Here is a 20,989-nt window from a genome sequence, read left to right as displayed (position 1 = left end):
TCTCATGTTACCACCTTCACTTTAGCCATAACCTCCATTGACCATCGTTATCCACCACTGCATCACATCTACTCTGCCTTACATCCCCAACTATGCAGATCGATTTATCTTTGTGTGTACAACCTTAAGCCCCTAACTCGGTCGTATCAATGTAGGTTTCACTTCACTACTTCAAGACGATGGACTGAAAGGAAAAAAGGAACGAATGAAGGGGCAAGAAAGAAGGAGACAGTGAGGTGGGTCTCAACAACCTTTGTTGTCGATTGACTTTATAAGCATGTCAGCTTAATCTGCGTTTGATAAATCTGCACTCCTACACCGCTAAACACTTCTGCACTACATCACCGTCTCCATCATCTGCAATCCAAATTGAAAGAGAGAAACCATGGGTTCGTGTTGTGAAATCATTTGAATCCATTGTAATCGTTTTTGTAGAAGACGATGAACAATACCTGATTTTGATTTCTAGATTTTTGGATTTGGAGGGTAAGAAGAAGTTCATCAGAGCCAAACAACACCACGAGAGCAAGGAAAGAATGAGCGAGACCACAAATTCACGCAAGGATTTAAATACATTGGAGCATGACAACAAAAAAAGTTGGCATAAATTAGACCTATTTGGGGCTGCAACCAGGGGGTTTGGTTGGAGAAGATGAATTGGGGGGGGGGGGGGGGGGGAGGGGGTATGGTTTGCTTCACCGTTTCCAGAAAGTTGCATCTAGATCTAAAGTCCTTGCCAGATTTTTGCAGCCACTTCCTTTTCCTTGACCCATGATTTATTTCCCTCTGTATCGATCGATCGATCGATCACTCAGTCTCTTTTCCTTCTGCCGCCAAATCATCGTAAGATCTTCAGTCAACACCGGATGAAGATGATCTTGAGTTTTACTTTCTTTGATGCGTGTATGAGGGATAAGAGAGAGTGAGAATAAGAGAGATAGAGATAGAACAATTAATGGTGGTGGTGGCGGATAGTGGTGGCCAATGGTGATGGATGGGTATGTGTTTGTGTGTTAAAGAAGAAAGGACAAGAGGGAAAATATGATGGCGTACCAGTTTCTAGAGAGAGAGAGGTGGACCCACTTTTATATTTAATAATAGTAATAATTTTAAAAAGTGAAAAAAAAAATGAAAACTAAATTCATTAAGGGTATAATAGTCTTTTTTGTTTCGATATGGACCAAAACTGTATGTAAACTAGCTCAAAATGACCATCAATCCAAAAAAGTCGGAGTTTAGACTATAACCCCAAAAAATACATACCATAGGGACCATTTTTGCAATTTTGTCTATATATAATGACATGTAAAAATTTCATTAAATATTATAAAACAACTATGTAACATATTTTATTAAATTAAAGTAACTAATTTAATAATAATTTTTTGAATATTTATGTTTAATTTAATATTTTTTAGTCTTATATAATATTCATAATATTATTGCATATTTCTCACATTCCATGGTGCAACCGTAACATGTTATTATAAGAGTAAATTACTCAAATCATCTATATGTAAGTGTCAAAATTCATCCAATTTAAATTTTCAAAAATTAACTTGGACCGACTTTGGTTAATTTAAAACTTACACATTTCATCCCTCCGAACATAAAAATATCATTTTGCCTGTATTTAATTTTTGGACTTATTTTCTAATTATTTTTTATTTATTAATTATTTACTGATTTGTTTATTATCAAAAATAATTATTACTGCCCTTTAGAAAAGAAATGGGCAGCACGTTCATAACGCATCCCTCTCCCTCTGGCAACTCTTGGCAACTCTCTGAGACATCTTCGGCAACTGCCATCGTCTCCCTCTTTCTCACCCACTCCCCAATTCCTTCTACCTTCATCTCCTTTTATCTCACAATGTCGGCAAAAACCCCACTCCTGATGCAGAGATCCAGACGAGACATTCCAAAATCAAAATCAACGATGACATCGATGTTGAAATCCCCCAAACATGTAGAATTAGATCTTTGGAAACCACGCCCTTCAACTTTCACTCTTCATCTCTTGTGTTACCGATCGGAAGAGAAAATAACATAGAGACACAAAAAGCACACATATACACATTGTGTGTATGTGATGTTGGACTACAACATGAAATTTTATACCTAAAATCGGTCATGAAATCATTTTATTGACGCAAAATTTGGTGACTGAGAGGTAGAATCGTACCCTCGATTCAAGCTCTAGATTATTGAACTTGATCATTCATCACAGCTTCAAAGCAAACATAAACCATCTTCTTCATTTTCTCATTTTCTTGTTCTTCAAAATCCTAGAACCCTCTGAACCATCACTCACTTATCATCACTTGCCGACGATCATCAAGAAAGATTTGACATCTGAGAGGAATGGTGAGGTTTGTCGGCTACTGAGACGAATGGATGGCTATTGGACTGACATTTTTCAGCATCAAAAGAGAGTTGCAGATCCGAAAAACATGCTTGTTTCTTCCTTGTCGCTCTTCTACTTAAAACCTAGTCGCATCTCATTTTTCCGAAGAGAGAATGTAGATCTGACAACTCTTACAGTGAAGAGCCAATTCTTTCTTCCTCTTTGGTATCCTTCAAATGAGTTTAGAAATAAATCTAAGAAGCGTTACCAGGTGGGTGGGGGAAAAGGGTCAAAGGGTTTAGCTGGGACCATTTTAATATTAAAATATATAAATAATACTTAAATAATGAATAAATTAAAAATAATAATATATAAGGGCAATCTAGTCTTTTTGTAACATCCCAAATTTCGAGTCTAAAAATTTCTTTTAAAAATATTACTAATTCATAGTGTTAAGTCATTCAAACATACAAAAAGGGTTTATATGACAAATCATAGTTTCATTTCCAAAACACTTGTTTAATTATCAGAGTAAACATCTCAGGCTAACTTGCCATGGTGTGTGCACTGCAACCCTCCTGAGCTCCTCTTCTGAAAACTGAATACCTGAAACCAAAACTGAAAAACGTAAGCACAAAGCTTAGTGAGTTCCCCAACTTATCGCATACCATACATATCTACTGATGCATGCATGCCATACATAATACTGAGCACATAACCACATACTGGTCTCCTGCCTGCTGCATTGGGCCTCGCCCGCTATCGGACCTTGTCCGTCACCAGGCCCCGCCTGGCTTCGAGCCGCGCTCGGTGTACATATCTATTTTCCTTAGGCCCCGCCTGTCTCCGAGCCCCACCCGCTAACATATACTAGCATACAATCATATCACATCACATAACTAATATACTCTACTGGATTACTGTACTAAGGCCTCGCCTATCTTGGGATTCATCCTTGTCCTACTATTGATGAACCATGGAACCCCGTCCACGCTCCTACTGACAGTGAGATACGGGCCCAGCCCACACTCACTCTTTTCCTTACTTGGGCCTCGCCCCTGCTCTACTGCTAATGATGTATGGAACACCGTCCACACTCTGCTATTGGTGAGATATGGGACCTTGCCCACACTCACCTCCCTACCAGGTACATACATGTATCACACAGACAACAACTGTAACTATCATACAAACCATTCCTTGGGCACCCACCCGCTAACATTGGACCTTAGTCCCGAATGTTATACTAGCATACTGTGCCTAGGGCTAACCCCAGAGTCTTCTTACTGATAACTACATGGGTCGGCATTGTGGCCGTAGACCCATTCAAACAAAGGGAAACTCACCTGCACTCCTGAACTTTGATGATAACCCTCTGGCTGCTGTCTGTGACAACCCGAAATTTCCATTCTGTACAAACTATATCACTTCAATAGAAGTTATAGCAGTCACAGTTAATTTTCAGACTTTTTCGTGTAAGTTTGAGTAATTCAGGGTTACACTTCAAGAAATATTAGGAGAGTGGGTGCACTAGGGTTTTGTGCAACACTGTTATTCCAACACTCTGTTATATGAGAAATCATTTCAGGAATGAAAATATTTTCTGCCAAAATATCTCAGGACTATAAATAGAATTCTGAACCAAATTCATTCATTATTCACATTTCCAACTAGAGAAAAGCCATTTTCTCTCTCTCTCTCTCTCTCTCTCTCTCTCTCTCTCTCTCGGATCTTCGGGTTTTTATCCCAAATCGTGAGTACCTCTTTCTAGTAGTGTTAGAAAGCTTAATATGTGTTTATAACATGATTTAGATGGCTAAATCACTAGATTTAGGAGTTTACTCCCCAAGGTGTTCTTGTTGGGTTTTGAGCATTCTAACACTTCCTAAGTGTACATGCAACCCTAAATACCTTGGATCTATGTTTTCTCTATTATACATGCAAATAAGAACTTCCAAGGTATTATCCTAATCTAGCATACAAAACAATGACTATAGAAAGATAGAATACATACCTCTTTGGAGAAGAAAGTCTTCATGAAGCTAGAGTGCCTAGTGCCCCAAGTGTGACACCTCAAATGGAATCACAATCATCAAAACACTTGGAATGACTTGAGAGAAAACCCACACTTCATGAAATCGGCTAGCCCTTCTAGTACACTCACTAGTGGCAATTTTGGTGAATAATATGATGCTTATATAGTGTTACAATTAGGGCAAACCCTAATTGTCATGACTTTCCATTTCCTTGGATCCATGGGTACAAATACACCATGGAGCATCCATGGACCATCCTATGGGTTTTAGCCCAACTTGATTATCCATGGAGCATTAGCCCACTATACAAGTATGGATGATTTACACAATCAACCCATATATTTAATTAGTCTTCTTTTGATCACTTAATTAATCCTAGATTAATTCTTGATCAATACTAATTAAATAATCTTATTATTCTTATTATTAATATACTAGAACTTATAATATATTAATAACCATAAGTGTCTTATTTCTCTCATTCAAGTGCATGATGGTATGCAACCCAAATGGACCATGCCGGGTCGGGTCAAGTCTTACCAAATATAGTTATGGACTTAGACATTAATCCAACAGTCTCCCACTTGGATAAGTCTAAAACTACTATTGCGTATGACTTCAGGAACCAACTGGCAATCGTAGCTCTCAAAAGCTTCTGTCGAACTCTGACCTTGTAGATAAACTCTGACCTTTGTCAGTGACTTGTCCATTAGATAAGGGATCATATATTCCTCCATTCTAGATATCATATGGACTGAGACATGGATTATAATCATTCTCTCTGTCCATTTGTTGTTTCTCGATTTCCGATTTATGACAACTGACTAATTGAACAAATCAAATCAGTCCTGGCCCGGCCGAGCACTTCCATTTGTCATCATCAAATCATCGAGGGGCCCACAGATATCGCTTTTATCCCGAAGGTAAAAGGAACGGATAAACTTCGACTCATATGGCTTGTTCTACTACTTGTTGAATCATACACAAAGGCACGTTTTATAGCACCGAGTTACCAAATGCGGTTTCGTGCAATCAATGTACTACCAACTCATAGTAACAACTCATATCTCTAGGTTTAAAGAATATAAGATATTATCGTCTCATGATCACTCGTGATAAAATCCATGAAGTGATTCCAATGAGCGCGGGTTGAATCCAATACTCAGAACTTATGAGCACTCATGATTGCTGTAGCCTTGTCCAACACCTTAGACCTCTACAACCCATCATGACAGTCTTAATTCATATCTACTTCCAACATATGACCGACTGTGGATGGTTTGAATAACTTAGTCATTCCGGAAGAATAACCCAGTTTATTCGGGAAGTCAAAACATGCAAAATGAAACACAATAATAATTGAATCCAATATGGTATCAACCCTTTGAACATAAATAAAACACCTTTTATTTATCACCATATGATTACACATTATTCATTGTACACTGTTTCAGCTATCAACTTTATTCTTGAATTTAAAACAATAGTTGTCCCATGCTCCAAGCATGTACACTATGTTTTCTTAAACACTAGTCATGCCACACACCAAGTATGCATACTATGTTTGTCTATGATCTTTACTTTGTGAACTAGATCAATTGAACATAACTTCAATGATTCTCTTTTCACACTCCCAAATCCTTACTGCAAATGCGAGAATTCCAAATTCATGCTATTTACTGGAATCTGTCAGATTCTAAACTTATATGCATTGATCCTCTTGTAATGATTATGCACAAAGTCTGAAAGACTTGCCAAAAATCATTACAGAGTATTCCAAAGGAGATCAACTCCTTGGAAACATCCTTCTTGCATTAAGTTTCCTAATCTTAAACAGATTGAAAATTCTAACTTTGAAACGTTTCCAGATTCCATTTTGACTATCACTTCTGAACAGGAGTTGCCTCCTTACAGACTATGTCAATATGGTCCTTCCAGAATTATCACTATACTTCCAACTGTCCTTGAGCAACCAATCTTTGGTAAACCTTAGATTGTCCTCGACAATTGTTTAATCCTTTTAGTCATATCCAGTTCTAAACCTTTTACCTTCTTAATGCCCCAGGCATTTGGAAAATTTTAGAACGGATGAATATAGCACATGTAATCGATCCTATATCCGAAGCATATGGGACACGATCCATGATGTCTCACATAAAGACTAAACCAGTCTTTTGCTATAACATTTCCATTTCAATTTGCCAAGTTCTCATAATTCAGATTATGAAAAGGGATGCCGTAATCATAATCGAATTTTAGAACGCAAATAATGGACTCAAATACAGAATTTCCTTATGTTGAGTCATTCCAACATGAAATTCATATATATCCTTGACTAAATGATTAAAACCTCACGATCTAAGCTTATAGATTTGAGATGAAGCATAATTTCCTCTCCCTTAATTATAGCAAAACAACTTTTTCCCAATTGAAACTTTTGTTTTCTATAATTAACATTGCTAACTTGCAATACTTATCATAATTATCATGCTCCCACTAACATGATGATTATTAGCATAACACTTATGCTCCCACTAGCTTTGACATGTACTCAGAAATCAGCTGGACTTCTAGAAATCAATACTTCATTGACTTTCTTACCAAAGTTCAGATCTGATGCTAGATTGTTTTGATAAGGTTGTATCAAAATCATACACCTTCCCTTAGATAGCACACTTGTGAGTCTAAACAATTATGAAGAGGTATGCCGTAATCATAATGGTTAGACCTTTTTGCCACTTCTCACAAGTCCAGGTTAGTGTGCCGGTTAACCACACGCGCTCCACTAACGACTTTGAGAATGCAAATATCACAATTGCTATCTAGATAAAATCTACTTAGTGAAAGTGTTTCCTCACCATCATTTTCATGAATCGGAGAGAAACCTTATGACACTTAGATTTATATGGTGTATGAGTTCCTACCCATATGAATTTGTCAAACCATAATCACAAGACAAAGATAATGACAAATCTAAAACCATATGGATTGAACTCAATCTTAACTTCTTGCCACCTGGCAGCTCAAGGGCCTGCCATTGCTTCCAAGTTGTTATGCAACAAACTGAGAACTCTAAGAACTCATATGCAAAGCCAACTTTAACTGGAATGGGCACAGATATGTCAACACGATAGGTTATAAACCTCAAGTCGTGTGCTAGTGAAGAACTTCAGGTTTGATTCTTGATTATTTCTTGAGACTTTCAAGACCTTTAAGACTCCCACTGTCCTCTTGACATATAAGACTCCCTTGTCAAACATCCAAGAGATAGTGCGGATTCTAATCAAGAAAAACACTTTATCCAATTGGCCTAAGTTGGTCTTTGTTTTATCCAAAACATCACAACTTACCAATTTCAAATGTACAAGAGTAGAAAACTTTTACTCTTACATTTGACAAGTGTTTTAAACCTTCTTTAAGACATGTCACTCAAATGACAATCTTGGAGTATGACTCTAAGACTTGTATTGGAACGAAGTATGACTCATCTTCTTGATTTAACCACTTCAACAATTCAAGTTCCCTCTTCTTAGTCATAAGAATGCACTAAGACTTCCTTAGAGAACTAATTTTGATATGGTTTCTTAATCATTAAGATGATCACAAAACTGATACTAAAGTACTCTCCCATCTTTTCAGATTTGAGAAACTTTTATCCTTCTGCCTAATTTGATTCTTCTTATTCGCTCTGCCATACATTGAAACCTTTTCCAATGTCTCAGAGTTACACTTAAGCTTGTAAGTATAATCATATTTACTGAACTTAAGTAAATCATGACGAATAGTCTTATCAAACTTTTGTGGTGGACTAAATCAGTGCACAAGACTATGTACTTGATCCCTTAGTCCATTACTTGACTCACACATCCATGTGAACAAGTAATTAGTCTTAATTTTTCCAAAACTTGAAAGTTCTCATTCATCATGCTATATAACTTGCATGATTCCAAGTCCCGGTCCATATGAAACTTGGGTGATGAGAATCTTTCCTTATTTGGTAAATTTAGACATTACCACAAATGAAAGAATCAATTTCATATTTCCACTCTTGCTCTTAATGGAATCATATAAGCAACAATTTTTCCTCAAATGCCATTGTAAGGATATTTTAAAATAAATAAAATCAAAAATTTTTCTTTTATTTTAAACTTTGCGGAAAAACTTATCCTTACAATCCATATGAAAACTTGTTGTTATCTATTCCTTAAGCAATATCTCATAACTCCTAAGAAGTAGCTCACGAATCCGATTTTTCAAGCTACGCGATAGAAATCCATCTACGCGATCAGATTCAGCATATTCTTTCTTTAAGTTTCTCCACTTTTCTTTGATTCTTAAACATCACCATGTGACCCAGTCACATCATGTATCAAGAATCTCAGAATAGAAACTTAACAGAGTTAGATAGTGGACTTTACCTGAAGTAGAGTCAAACTTATTGACTTTAACATCCTTAGGTAAATTTGGCAGCTTCGCAACCAATGCCCCTTCCTTTGGCAATATAAACATATGGACCCTTTGATAAAGACACACAGGACTATCACAGACTTAGCTTTTCTCTTTACCATTTGGTCAACCGAATTGACTATGGCCGATCCCTTTCCATTGGGAAGAGAATGCTTTACTGGATTTCCTGTGTCACTATTGTCAATGTCCATCAAGTATTAAGGAAGTTGATCTTAACAAATAGATAAGATCATTAAGGGTCTTGTCATAGTCTGTTTCATAGGTGTCCCAAAGGAACTCACTATGTGACTTAGAAAGTGATTGAACCACCAACTTTCTCAAGACTTTGACACCCAACTCTCCCGGCTTGTCAATATGTGACTACATCTCCAAGATGTGCTCACACCTAGACCTTGCCTTGCCAATAGGGCTTGAGTGACCTTAAACTTTTCAAGAACTTGTGGGTTAGGGAGAATAATTGGAGGAGGAGAAAGAAGTATGATATCCATGGGACATCATCTTCATTAGGAAACCTTGTTTCAAGAGATTTGGGAAGATCATAAGTGTCTAAACCAGACATCTTTTGGGAGATATTCAAGATAGTTGATCTTAAGTCCTTAATATGACACCCAATATGAAATATTAAGGCTAGGACCCAACAAACTATTTTATAACTTAGAAGAGGTATGCCGTAATCCAAGCTATAAAATATTTGAAGGTAGGTGAATGACGATTCACCAATTTCCACCAAGATAAACGAAATGTATTATTAGGTTTTAATTGGTTTTGAAACTCCTAGATCTTTGAGATTCAATGAACTTTTCAAAGGCATGTTTCAATCTCGAGTGTGCCCTTCAGGTTTTGTGACTGGGATGCCGAGGATCACAAAACAAGGTGTGAAGTAACCATGCAAATCACTTGGTACCCTTAATAAATTACCCCTCAATCGATGTGCCGGTTAACCACACACGCTCCATCGATACTATGATAAATATTAAGTCACCCTTTACCTACCTTGTTAAGTCCAAGTTAGTGTGCCGGTTAACCACACACGCTCCACTAACGACTTAGACAAAGTGTAAAGTGTAATTTCATGGATTAGCACCTTATTCACATTTTTCCTAAGTAACTAAGATTGGGTATTATTAAGAGTTTAGTTACTTAGTATTTTTCATTAATACTTTTAATGAAGGGAGAATTCAAGTCCTATCAAACCCGTTCGGCTAACGACCCTCCACCAGTCAAGCAAGCGGTGGGTGAGAGTGGACACCCATTAAGTTGCCATTTTATAGGCAACAACCTTATACCCACCTTATAGACCGGCTTCGTGAATGAGGCGTACTAGCGGTAAGACTGACTTTACTCTTATACATATATATATTATTAACTTATAATATTATAAAGTATAAGGGTTGAATTTTAACTTTTAAAATTCTAAGGGCTAACTTGGAATTAAAGTATTCATTAGAGAAAACTTTACAAATTCCAAAACTTGAGGGCAAGTTTTGAAACTATTCAAAACTAATTAATTCCATAACTTATGTGTTTAAAGTAGTTTTAATCCAAAAACTCTTCAAGTTCCATAACTTGAGGACAAGTTATGGAAGACTTTAAACTAATAAAAGAACTAACTTTTTCTTTATTTTATAACTTATGGATTTAATTATGGTTACATATTTTTCTTTAATGAAGTGACTCTTGAACTTCCATAACTTGAGGACAAGTTATGGAGTCATAAAAAAAAACATTCAATGACACAAGACTCTTCATTTTGTAACCATTGCCAACTATTATGAGTTTTATGAGTCTTTAATGTGACTCTTCATGTAACTTGAGGACAAGTTACACAAACACATTTTATACTCAACTCTTAGATTAAAATGGATTGAAAACAACTATTTCACTCAACATTTCTATTAATCTAAGCAACTCATAAGAACAAGATAATTCAAATCAAACTTTTTCATGTAATTAGTCTAAACCTTAAACTAATACAAAACATGAATCTATTGACAATTATCTTTGAAAATGGATTAGCATGAACATTACCACATCAAAAACAAGTTTATAAGTTCAAAAACAACTTAGGGTAATGTTCCTAGTCCATTTCTAGCCAAAAAACTCGAAAGTATGCTGTCTGGGGGTCCAACTCGTCGAGTGCATGAACAAACTCGGCGAGTTGGATCGAATTCATCATTTTTAAGGCATGGACTCGTCGAGTCTCCTGATGGACTCGCCGAGTCTGATGGCCAGACAGCACCAAATTCGTTTTTTTCAGCTTCTATTGCAGGTATAACAAGAAAACAAGCCTAGGCTCTGATACCACTGTTGGGTTTTGAGCATTCTAACACTTCCTAAGTGTACATGCAACCCTAAATACCTTGGATCTATGTTTTCTCTATTATACATGCAAATAAGAACTTCCAAGGTATTATCCTAATCTAGCATACAAAACAATGACTATAGAAAGATAGAATACATACCTCTTTGGAGAAGAAAGTCTTCATGAAGCTAGAGTGCCTAGTGCCCCAAGTGTGACACCTCAAATGGAATCACAATCATCAAAACACTTGGAATGACTTGAGAGAAAACCCACACTTCATGAAATCGGCTAGCCCTTCTAGTACACTCACTAGTGGCAATTTTGGTGAATAATATGATGCTTATATAGTGTTACAATTAGGGCAAACCCTAATTGTCATGACTTTCCATTTCCTTGGATCCATGGGTACAAATACACCATGGAGCATCCATGGACCATCCTATGGGTTTTAGCCCAACTTGATTATCCATGGAGCATTAGCCCACTATACAAGTATGGATGATTTACACAATCAACCCATATATTTAATTAGTCTTCTTTTGATCACTTAATTAATCCTAGATTAATTCTTGATCAATACTAATTAAATAATCTTATTATTCTTATTATTAATATACTAGAACTTATAATATATTAATAACCATAAGTGTCTTATTTCTCTCATTCAAGTGCATGATGGTATGCAACCCAAATGGACCATGCCGGGTCGGGTCAAGTCTTACCAAATATAGTTATGGACTTAGACATTAATCCAACAGTTCTTGGGTGGTAAACTCCCGAAACAAAGCCTAGACCTTCCCTTGTGATATGCTACTACCTTGGACACATATAGAAGTGTATTAGGGACAAGAAAACAACCAAGAAACTCAAACACATGGGAGTTCACGGCCCAAGATGATCTTGGACCGTGAACTCCAATAAATTGGATCAAAGGGTGCTTTAAGGCATCTAAAGCCCTAGACATTTACATAGAATTGTTCCCACTTAATTGAAGGACTAAAACACATCAAAATCACCCCTTTAAGTGAGTTCACGGCCCTAATAAGGTTCTTGGGCTGTGAACATCAAACAAAGGGACCAAAGTGTGCCTAAGGCCTTCATATGCTTGGAATAAAAGTCTAGAACCTATACCACTTGTGCAAGAGACTTGAAAGCATCAAAAACACCCATCCTTAAGAGTTTACGGCCTCAAACTCTAAGGGAAATGGCCTTAGGGCCGTAAACTCCTCAAAGGAGTGTTTCTATGCCTTAAACCCTTCCAAGGACTTAACCACCAAATTGGAATAATTCTAGGGATTATTTAACACCTTAAAACAACCAAAGACATTGAGTCTTGGAGTTTACGGCCGTAAACTCAAGAGTTTACAACCGTAAACTCCATGTGTGATGGTATATGGAGAGTAAACTCATATATGGGGTCCTTCGGAACCCTAAACCTAAGTACCTTGTCCCACAATAGCTTAGATGCAATCCTTAGGGCTTAAAACACTTACATAAAGTGTTTATTTTGTTCTAGGATGTCTTAACATTATCAATTAGTAATTTAAGACTAACTGAGTGCATATATGTGTGATTATATGTTCATTAGGATCGTAGTGTGTGTACAAGTTTTCACTTGATACCTAGCCGTCCTACCTCTTCAGTTCATCCGTATCACCCACAGCAGGTGAGTTCATACCCCTAATCAATGTTTTAAATGATTTTAAACGATTTAATGGGGGGGGGGGGATACAAGTAGAAAACATCATGTTATTAAATCATCTATATGTATTTTATAACTGTGTTTTCACTCAACAGATTTCACATACTACAAAATGTGATGCATGGAATGGTTTTCTATCTTTAAAATACTATGATATCAAATGTATTACTTTTGAAATGTTTATCAAAATGATATCAAGTCACTTTTATATTTTTTCAAAACCCTTAGATGTCTTACAAAACCATTTTACATTCTTGAACTAAACTATGCATATACACTTATATTCTTATATATGTATTGATGATATAGTTTACATCTTTCATTTAGTTTCCCACACCCTTGAGTAATAAGAGTGTATAAACCTACTTGAACAACCAATTACCTTTCAGTAAATTATCATAGGGATAATTTGTAGATATCAAACATTATTCCTATTACAAGGAATCACACAAGAGTCAATTCATTCATGAGTCTATACCAGTACATTATCTGATACATGAGTACATTTACATATGATTACATGATACATGAGTACGTTTACATATGCTTACATGATACATGAATACGCTTACATGAACACATTACATGAGTACCTTTACGTAGATACATTTACCTGTGTATATGAACATGAAGACTTGTATCTCGAATTGCGAGGATGATTTATTAGTACCTTCTGTGTAAATCTTCCTACCTATCCCTAGTACCTCGGGATATCTAGATAGGACCTTATCCCTAGTACCTCGGGATATCTAGACAGGACCTTATCCCTAGTACCACGGGATATCTAGACGGGACCCTATCCCTAGTACCTCGGGATATATGGACGGGACTAACCATTCCGGAACCCAGCTGTTAGCAACAGTGGGTGATGAACATCTACGGATGTCTAAGGTTAATACTTATACTAGGAGTACCTTTACAGGACTAACCCTTCCTCCGCCCTGCTGCTGCTACAGAGGACAATTGGACAATCTTCGGATGTTCATTAGGTTATATATGTCGTGTTAGCCCTAATACCTCGGGATAACATTTACATACGTCGTGTTAGCCCTAGTACCTCGGGATAACATTTACTTTAGTATATTTTCCTATTTACTTTATTTTGTGATAGGTTATACGTTTCGCTTTACGCGATGGTGTGTTAGCCCTAGTACCTCGGGATAACACTTACATTAGTACTTTTCCTGTTTACTTTATTTTGTGATACTTTCACATAAACGATGAGTTAGACTAAGTACTTTTAGTACTAGTCAATAGAAAGGAAAAGCTATCATTTTACTTACAGAACATTTAAGTCTTGGTAGAAGACTACATTATTATAACAAAACATTCGGGTCTTGGTAGAAGACTACATTGTCATAACAAAACATTCGGGTCTTGGTAAAAGACTACATTGTCATAACAAAACATTCGGGTCTTGGTAGAAGACTACATTGTCATAACAAATCATTCGGGTCTTGGTAGAAGACTACATCTCAAACTAATAGAAAATAAGGGATTTTATAGGGCTTTTCATACTTACATCAACATTTTCATTTAAAGGTTTACATGACTTTAAAACAGCTTTTAGTAAGTAAGACAATGACACTTAAATACTTATGAATTCACCAGCTTTAAAGTTGATACTCTCTTTCAAAATAACTTGTATTCTCAGGTCATCAGTAGACAGGTACGGTGGCCAGGTTTTGAGAAGACGGAGCAGACAAGTCTCGTCTTTTATTTTGATTGTATATTTTTGGTGTCTTATTACAATGAAATAACACACTTGTATTAAAACTTTACTTACAATGCAATGGATGATGTTGTTGCTTGTTTCCTATTTTACACTGTTGTGATACTGTACATGACGTCCTCCACCTCGGAACGTTTCCGCCGTTCTTGGTTTTGGGGTGTGACAGATTGGTATCAAAGCATTGTTTATAGTGAATATAGTATATCAACCCATAAAAGATATACTAACTATAAATACATGGGGATTAAAACACTCTGTCTAAGAGTTATACTTTTAAATAATAAAATATTTAAGTAAGTATACGTGCCTGCATTCATACTAAAATCAGTGTCACAATGACAAGAACAAAAGTATTACGATTGTTGAATATCACAAGTAAGCCTGGGGATATATGGTTAGTCTTGGGAATGGCATAGCCTGATCAACTATGCTGGTCCGAGGAGTGATTAGCATATGCCCAAGAATGGTTGTGATATGGCAACAAGTCTAAAAACTTACCAACACAACCATAAAGAAATACCATAGGGGTATTTGGTCTTACTGTAATTATCTTAGTTAGTTCGTCTATTTTAGTTATTTCTTATATCCCTTTTCTCGCGTAGATTAAAATGGCTGGATTTCACCATGGCGATCCGTACTTCCCAAACCAAGGCAATGCTGGTTGGCTAGAGGCAGAACCAAAAGATGATCACCCAATCCCTTTGGATGATCACCATGCTGAGGGTTTTTCCGATAGTTCTGACTTAGAGCCTGAAGTCAACAACCTACCCCCAGCTGCTCAAAACCCAAACCTGAACCCCCGTCCCATGTTTCAAGGACCCACGCCTCTGTGGGCCACTAACTTGGCTAGATGGAAACAGGAACAAGGTCAGCCCATTCCCTACAATGGAGACCGAAGTTTCTACAACCTCACTGAAGGAGGTTCTGCTGACAGGGTCCTACCCATCATGGTTCGTAGAATTTCCAGAAACACGATACTGGGTCAAGCAACTATTGACCGGGTCATGGAGATTGAAGCAAACTCTGGTGTTAACACTGTCCACATTCGCCAACTAGAGTCTGTTCATGAAAGGACTCTGGTCCGAAATGCAAATCTGCAGAGGGAACTTGTTGAAACTCAAGCGGAAGTTAGGGAACTTCGAGCTCAGCAAGTGAGAGCTGACAGGCATATGAGAGACATGGAACGTCTACTATCGGGATCAAGAACTCATGCTAGCAGTTCTTATCGCCGATAGAATCTCGTTGACTCATCTTTTGGATATAACCTAGTTTATGTAAAAACTTTGGTCTAATTTCCTGTCTTTATGAATCTTAGACCTGTTAGGTCTTGATCTAGTCTTAATTCTGTCAAAATTTTCCATCTTGGTTGATGTAAGGCCTACTTCTAGGCCATTTTTCCCGAACTTGTTACATCTGTGATTCCAGTATTATTGATAGATATCTAATCTTATGGAAATTATTATCCAAATGTTGTCATCTTCGTTTAGTCATTCTATTCATTCTGTTGTTGGACTATGGGGAGTTAGTCCATGAGACACATTCATTAATCATTTATTCTTATCCATTTCGTCCTCTTTTAAACGTATAGTTAAAGATGCCGCCACGTAGAAATACAAGGCGTAACCCAAACAACGAAGCACCGATACCACCACCTCCACCACCACCTGAACCTCTTCAACCACCTAACCCTTTCGATGCCAACATGTTCCAGGCAGCTTTTACAGCGGCAGTTGCAGCTGCTGTGTCAGCAATCAACGCTCCTGCCCCTAGTGGATCAGGAACAGGTGCACCTCCCTCGAACCACGGCGAAAGCCATGGACACCCTCGAGAATGCAGCTACAAGGACTTCACGAACGCCAAACCCCGCAGCTTCAATGGAACTGGGGGTGTTATGGTGTTGAGACAATGGATTGAAAAGATGGAATCCGTCTTTGAAATTTGTGCTTGCCAGGAGGGCAACAAGGTCAAGTTTGCAGCTTGTACCTTCTCTGACAGAGCACTAACATGGTGGAACAACCATGTTAACTATCTGACTTTGGTGGTGGCGTATTCCATCAGCTGGGAAAAGTTAAAGGACATGCTGATGAAAGAGTACTGTCCTCGAGGTGAGGTACAGAAACTCGAGCAGGAATTCTGGGGTCTTCAAATGGTTGGATCCGACATCACGACCTACACAAACAGGTTCTGTGATCTGGCAAACTTATGTCCTGATATGGTTGCTCTTGAGAGCAAAAAGATAGAGAGATACATCTGGGGACTGTCGCCCAGATCCAGTCAAGTGTGATCGCTTCCAGGCCTATTACCTTCGATAGCGCCAAGGAACTGGCGTGTTAACCCTAGTACCTCGGGATAACACTTACATTAGTACTTTTCCTATTTACTTTATTTTGTGATACTTTCACATAAACGATGAGTTAGACTAAGTACTTTTAGTACTAGTCAATAGAAAGGAAAAGCTATCATTTTACTTACAGAACATTTAAGTCTTGGTAGAAGACTACATTATTATAACAAAACATTCGGGTCTTGGTAGAAGACTACATTGTCATAACAAAACATTCGAGTATTAGTAAAATACTACATTGTCATAACAAAACATTCGGGTCTTGGTAGAAGACTACTTTGTCATAAAAAAACATTCGGGTCTTGGTAGAAGACTACATATCAAACTAATAGAAAATAAGGGATTTTCTAGGGCTTTTCATACTTACATCAACATTTTCATTTAAAGGTTTACATGACTTTTAAAACAGCTTTTAGTAAGCAAGACATTGACACTTAAATACTTATGAATTCATCGGCTTTAAAGTTGATACTCTCTTTCAAAATAACTTGTATTCTCAGGTCATCAGTAGACAGGTACGGTGGCTAGGTTTTGAGAAGACGGAGCAGACAAGTCTCGTCTTTTATTTTGATTGTATATTTTTTGTGTCTTATTAAAATGAAAGAACACACTTGTATTAAAACTTTACTTATAATGCAATGGATGATGTTGTTGCTTGTTTACTATTTTACACTGTTGTGATACTATACATAACGTCCTCCACCCCGGAACGTTTCCGCCGTTCTTGGTTTTGGGGTGTGACACTGTCCGACAACTCTCTGAACCGTTGCTCCACTAGCTCCCCGAGCTACGATTATCAATATAATACTTAGTTCCAAACTGAACTCTAGAAGTCAAACTAAGTCTACTCCGATCAAAGTCAAAGTCCAGGTCAAAGTCAACCTACCAGTTGACTTGACTCGCCGAGTCAACTCATAGACTCGTTGTGTTCTTAAACTCATAAACTCTTAAAATACGACTCAACTCGCCGAGTCATCCCAAAACTCGTCGAGTTCAACGAACTCTGAGTCTCATCCTGTCCAACTCGCTGAGTTACCACTTAACTCACTGATATGCGTCCTAACCAGAAAAGGTTGAGGTTCTGCGACCACACTCGCCGAGTCCAAGAACAGACCCGCTGAGTCCAAGGCAATCTTCAACAAACTCGTCGAGTCCATGCTCATGTTCATAAAACTCGCTGAGTACACCCATGTGACTTGCCGAGTCTCTTCAGATCTCAATCCATACAGTGGATTTTCGAGCCATGGAGGGGTTCCAATCTATAGATCCACTCTTCTACAGTCTATCCTCCACGTAAAGTTGCAAACTTTACGTGAAACCAAGGAGCTAAAGGCCCAAAACACTCTAGGGAAAGGGTTTAAGACAAAGGGGCTTCACCAACAACTTATTGACATAAACTTTATGACCTTCTGGACCATCAAAAGTCTATATTTGACGTAGCAACCTCAGATCTAGGCCTCTAACTCGACATAGATCTCAAACATGCCCAAAATGCCCCAAATCTCAAACATAAGATAGATCTAATTGCAATAAAGCCAAGACAACAACTTATTACCTCCAATATATGCTCCAACTGAAGTAGATCTCGGATCTATACCACTCCTTTACAGCAAGCCTCTTGATCTTCAAGCCCATTTTGTCACAACTGGAAATTTTGTGCCATGTAATCTATACCTTCAAGTTAATGTGAATCAAAAACTTCAATCAAATACAACATGCTAGTACTACAAATAGTCATCAAACAATTGGAAACCCTAAAAGTCCTTGTTAAGTCCATTTTGGATTAGGACTCCCCTATTGGATCCAAATGGACCAATAAGCTTCCAATTAGACTATCATGGGCTTAGAACCCTAATTGGGCTCTAATTGGACCCACACTTATTTATTTCAATATCTTGGGTCATATTGGGCCTAGAATGAAATAAATCACAAGCTTTGGTCCATAATTTAACCTAACCTAGCTTATTAAAGCATAAAAATCACAATTTTATTTTATAAGGCTAATAAGCACCCAAACTACCTCTAATGTTGGGCTTAGGGGCAAAAAGCCCAAAAATCCTTTCTTCTCTCCCTATTCTCGGCCCAAGCCCAAGGAAAAAGGGAGAGTTGACCTTGGGTTGCCACCTCACTTTTATATGTTGGGTTTCCATGCACATAACTCATGTTTCCAAGCAAGCATCATATCAAGGTCATTTCTTCTTCTCTCCTCTCTCACTCTCGGCCATACTCACACACACAAACTCACAAAAATCTCTCAACTCTCTCAAGAACTCTCCTTCCTCCCCTCTCCAAAAATCTCGAAAATTAGGGACTTTCAAGAGGATCTTGCAAGTTAATCATCATCTAAGGTAAGATTATGCATAGATCTATGATTTAAATTCTTTTTGTTATCAAAATCCTTTCCTAAACTATGCAAAAATCGTGATCTTGCACCCTAGAACCATCTCAAACTCAAGATCTACCAAGGAAAGGTGCTAAGGCCAAAAATCATCAAGTTTTCTTCCATCTTTTCTTCCAAAAACCGAAATCCACACCCAAGGTGAGCTTCATACCCCCTATTTTCTGTTTTTATGAGTTTTGTGGGGGGGGGGGGAATACAAGTGAAAGTGTAGATCTATATGTGTTTTGTATGCCTTGTATGATTTCCATGCTTATATGTATGCTTTTGTGTGTTATAATGTTGGATCTAGCCATAAAACCCCTCAAAACCGAGATATATCTTGTGTGAAATGATTTTAGCTTCAAATATATTTCTACATACAAAGTGTTTCAAGAAAAATGGCTAAGTGGTTTAGTAACAATTTTCTTTGGGTTAAAAACACAAATTTTGGGCCTAAAATGTGAAAAATACAAAATTAAGGGTCCAAAATGGCATATTACGAATTCTGCTGGATGAAGTGTGCCAAAACAGTTTCCATAAATCAATTTCTGGAAATATACTCATTTAGGGGATTAAAACATAAATTCCAAGCTTAATGGGCTAAAAATGACATTTTTGGCCCAATGAGGCCCATTATGCGAATTTTTCTGTTTTGGAGGGCCAAAATTGTGATTTTCTGTAAAATAGTGGACTATAAGTGTTCCAAATCCTTTTCAAAGGTTAAAATGCTTTTTAAATTTAAAAAGGACCAAAGTTGCAAAAATTTTCCAATTTGGGCCAAAATTGCCAAAGTTGCGAAAAAGAAGGGTTAAAACCAAGAAAACTGCATTTTCAGGGACTTAAACTGTTTTATATGAAAAATATGCTGAAAAATATTAATTTCAATAATTTTTGGTGTTAAAATGTCAAGAAAATTAGTTTAAGGACCAAACCGGGAAGTATTTAATAAAAGGGTTGAAAATGTAAATTTTACAAACAATGAGGGGCTGAAAACAGAAAAATTTCAAGGCTAATTCAATATGCACAATTTGATCAAATAATGGCACCGCGGCTTTCGACGAAATACAATACATTACAATACCAAAAGTCGTTGTTAAACGAATTGGCTCGGTCTCGAACCAATGGAAACCTACAACTACTAACATTACGACACTACGACACTACGGTTCATACAAATAACGTTTGGGAACTTAGCTTACATACGAGTGTGCACAGACGTCTACGCACCATCTTCGGGCCCCAAAAGTGTAAAATCTTGCTTGTTGGGCCTAGCTAGCCCAATGACCTGATCTTAAGGCCCGAAGACGCATATTTTCTACGAAGTGTTGAGTTTCACCGACTTGGCACAACGTAGAGGGACTTTCAATGGCTTGTATACCACTGGTCCCCAAGGGTCCTTGGTATTGCTAGAAAAGTCTGCATATTTTTGCGAGGCGGGTCGGGGACCCCTCGTACGCATATTATCCCCAACCGATTAATAGAGTCATCGAGGCCTTCGTGTCCTCTTACTCTTCGGATGTGGGACGACACATAGTCAGGGCGGCTGGATAACGTGATTGTACGAACGACGCCTTCGGGATCGTTAGTATTGCTATAAACTGGGCGTTTGTGTAATGCGGGTTTGTAGTAAATAATCATGCTCAAAAATAATCCAATGTCGCCTGGGAATGACACTTCTAT

The sequence above is a fragment of the Lactuca sativa genome, chromosome 3, assembly GCF_002870075.4.
Source record: "Lactuca sativa cultivar Salinas chromosome 3, Lsat_Salinas_v11, whole genome shotgun sequence".
NCBI classification, from domain to species: domain Eukaryota; kingdom Viridiplantae; phylum Streptophyta; class Magnoliopsida; order Asterales; family Asteraceae; genus Lactuca; species Lactuca sativa.
Note: the sequence above shows the minus strand (reverse complement) of the source record.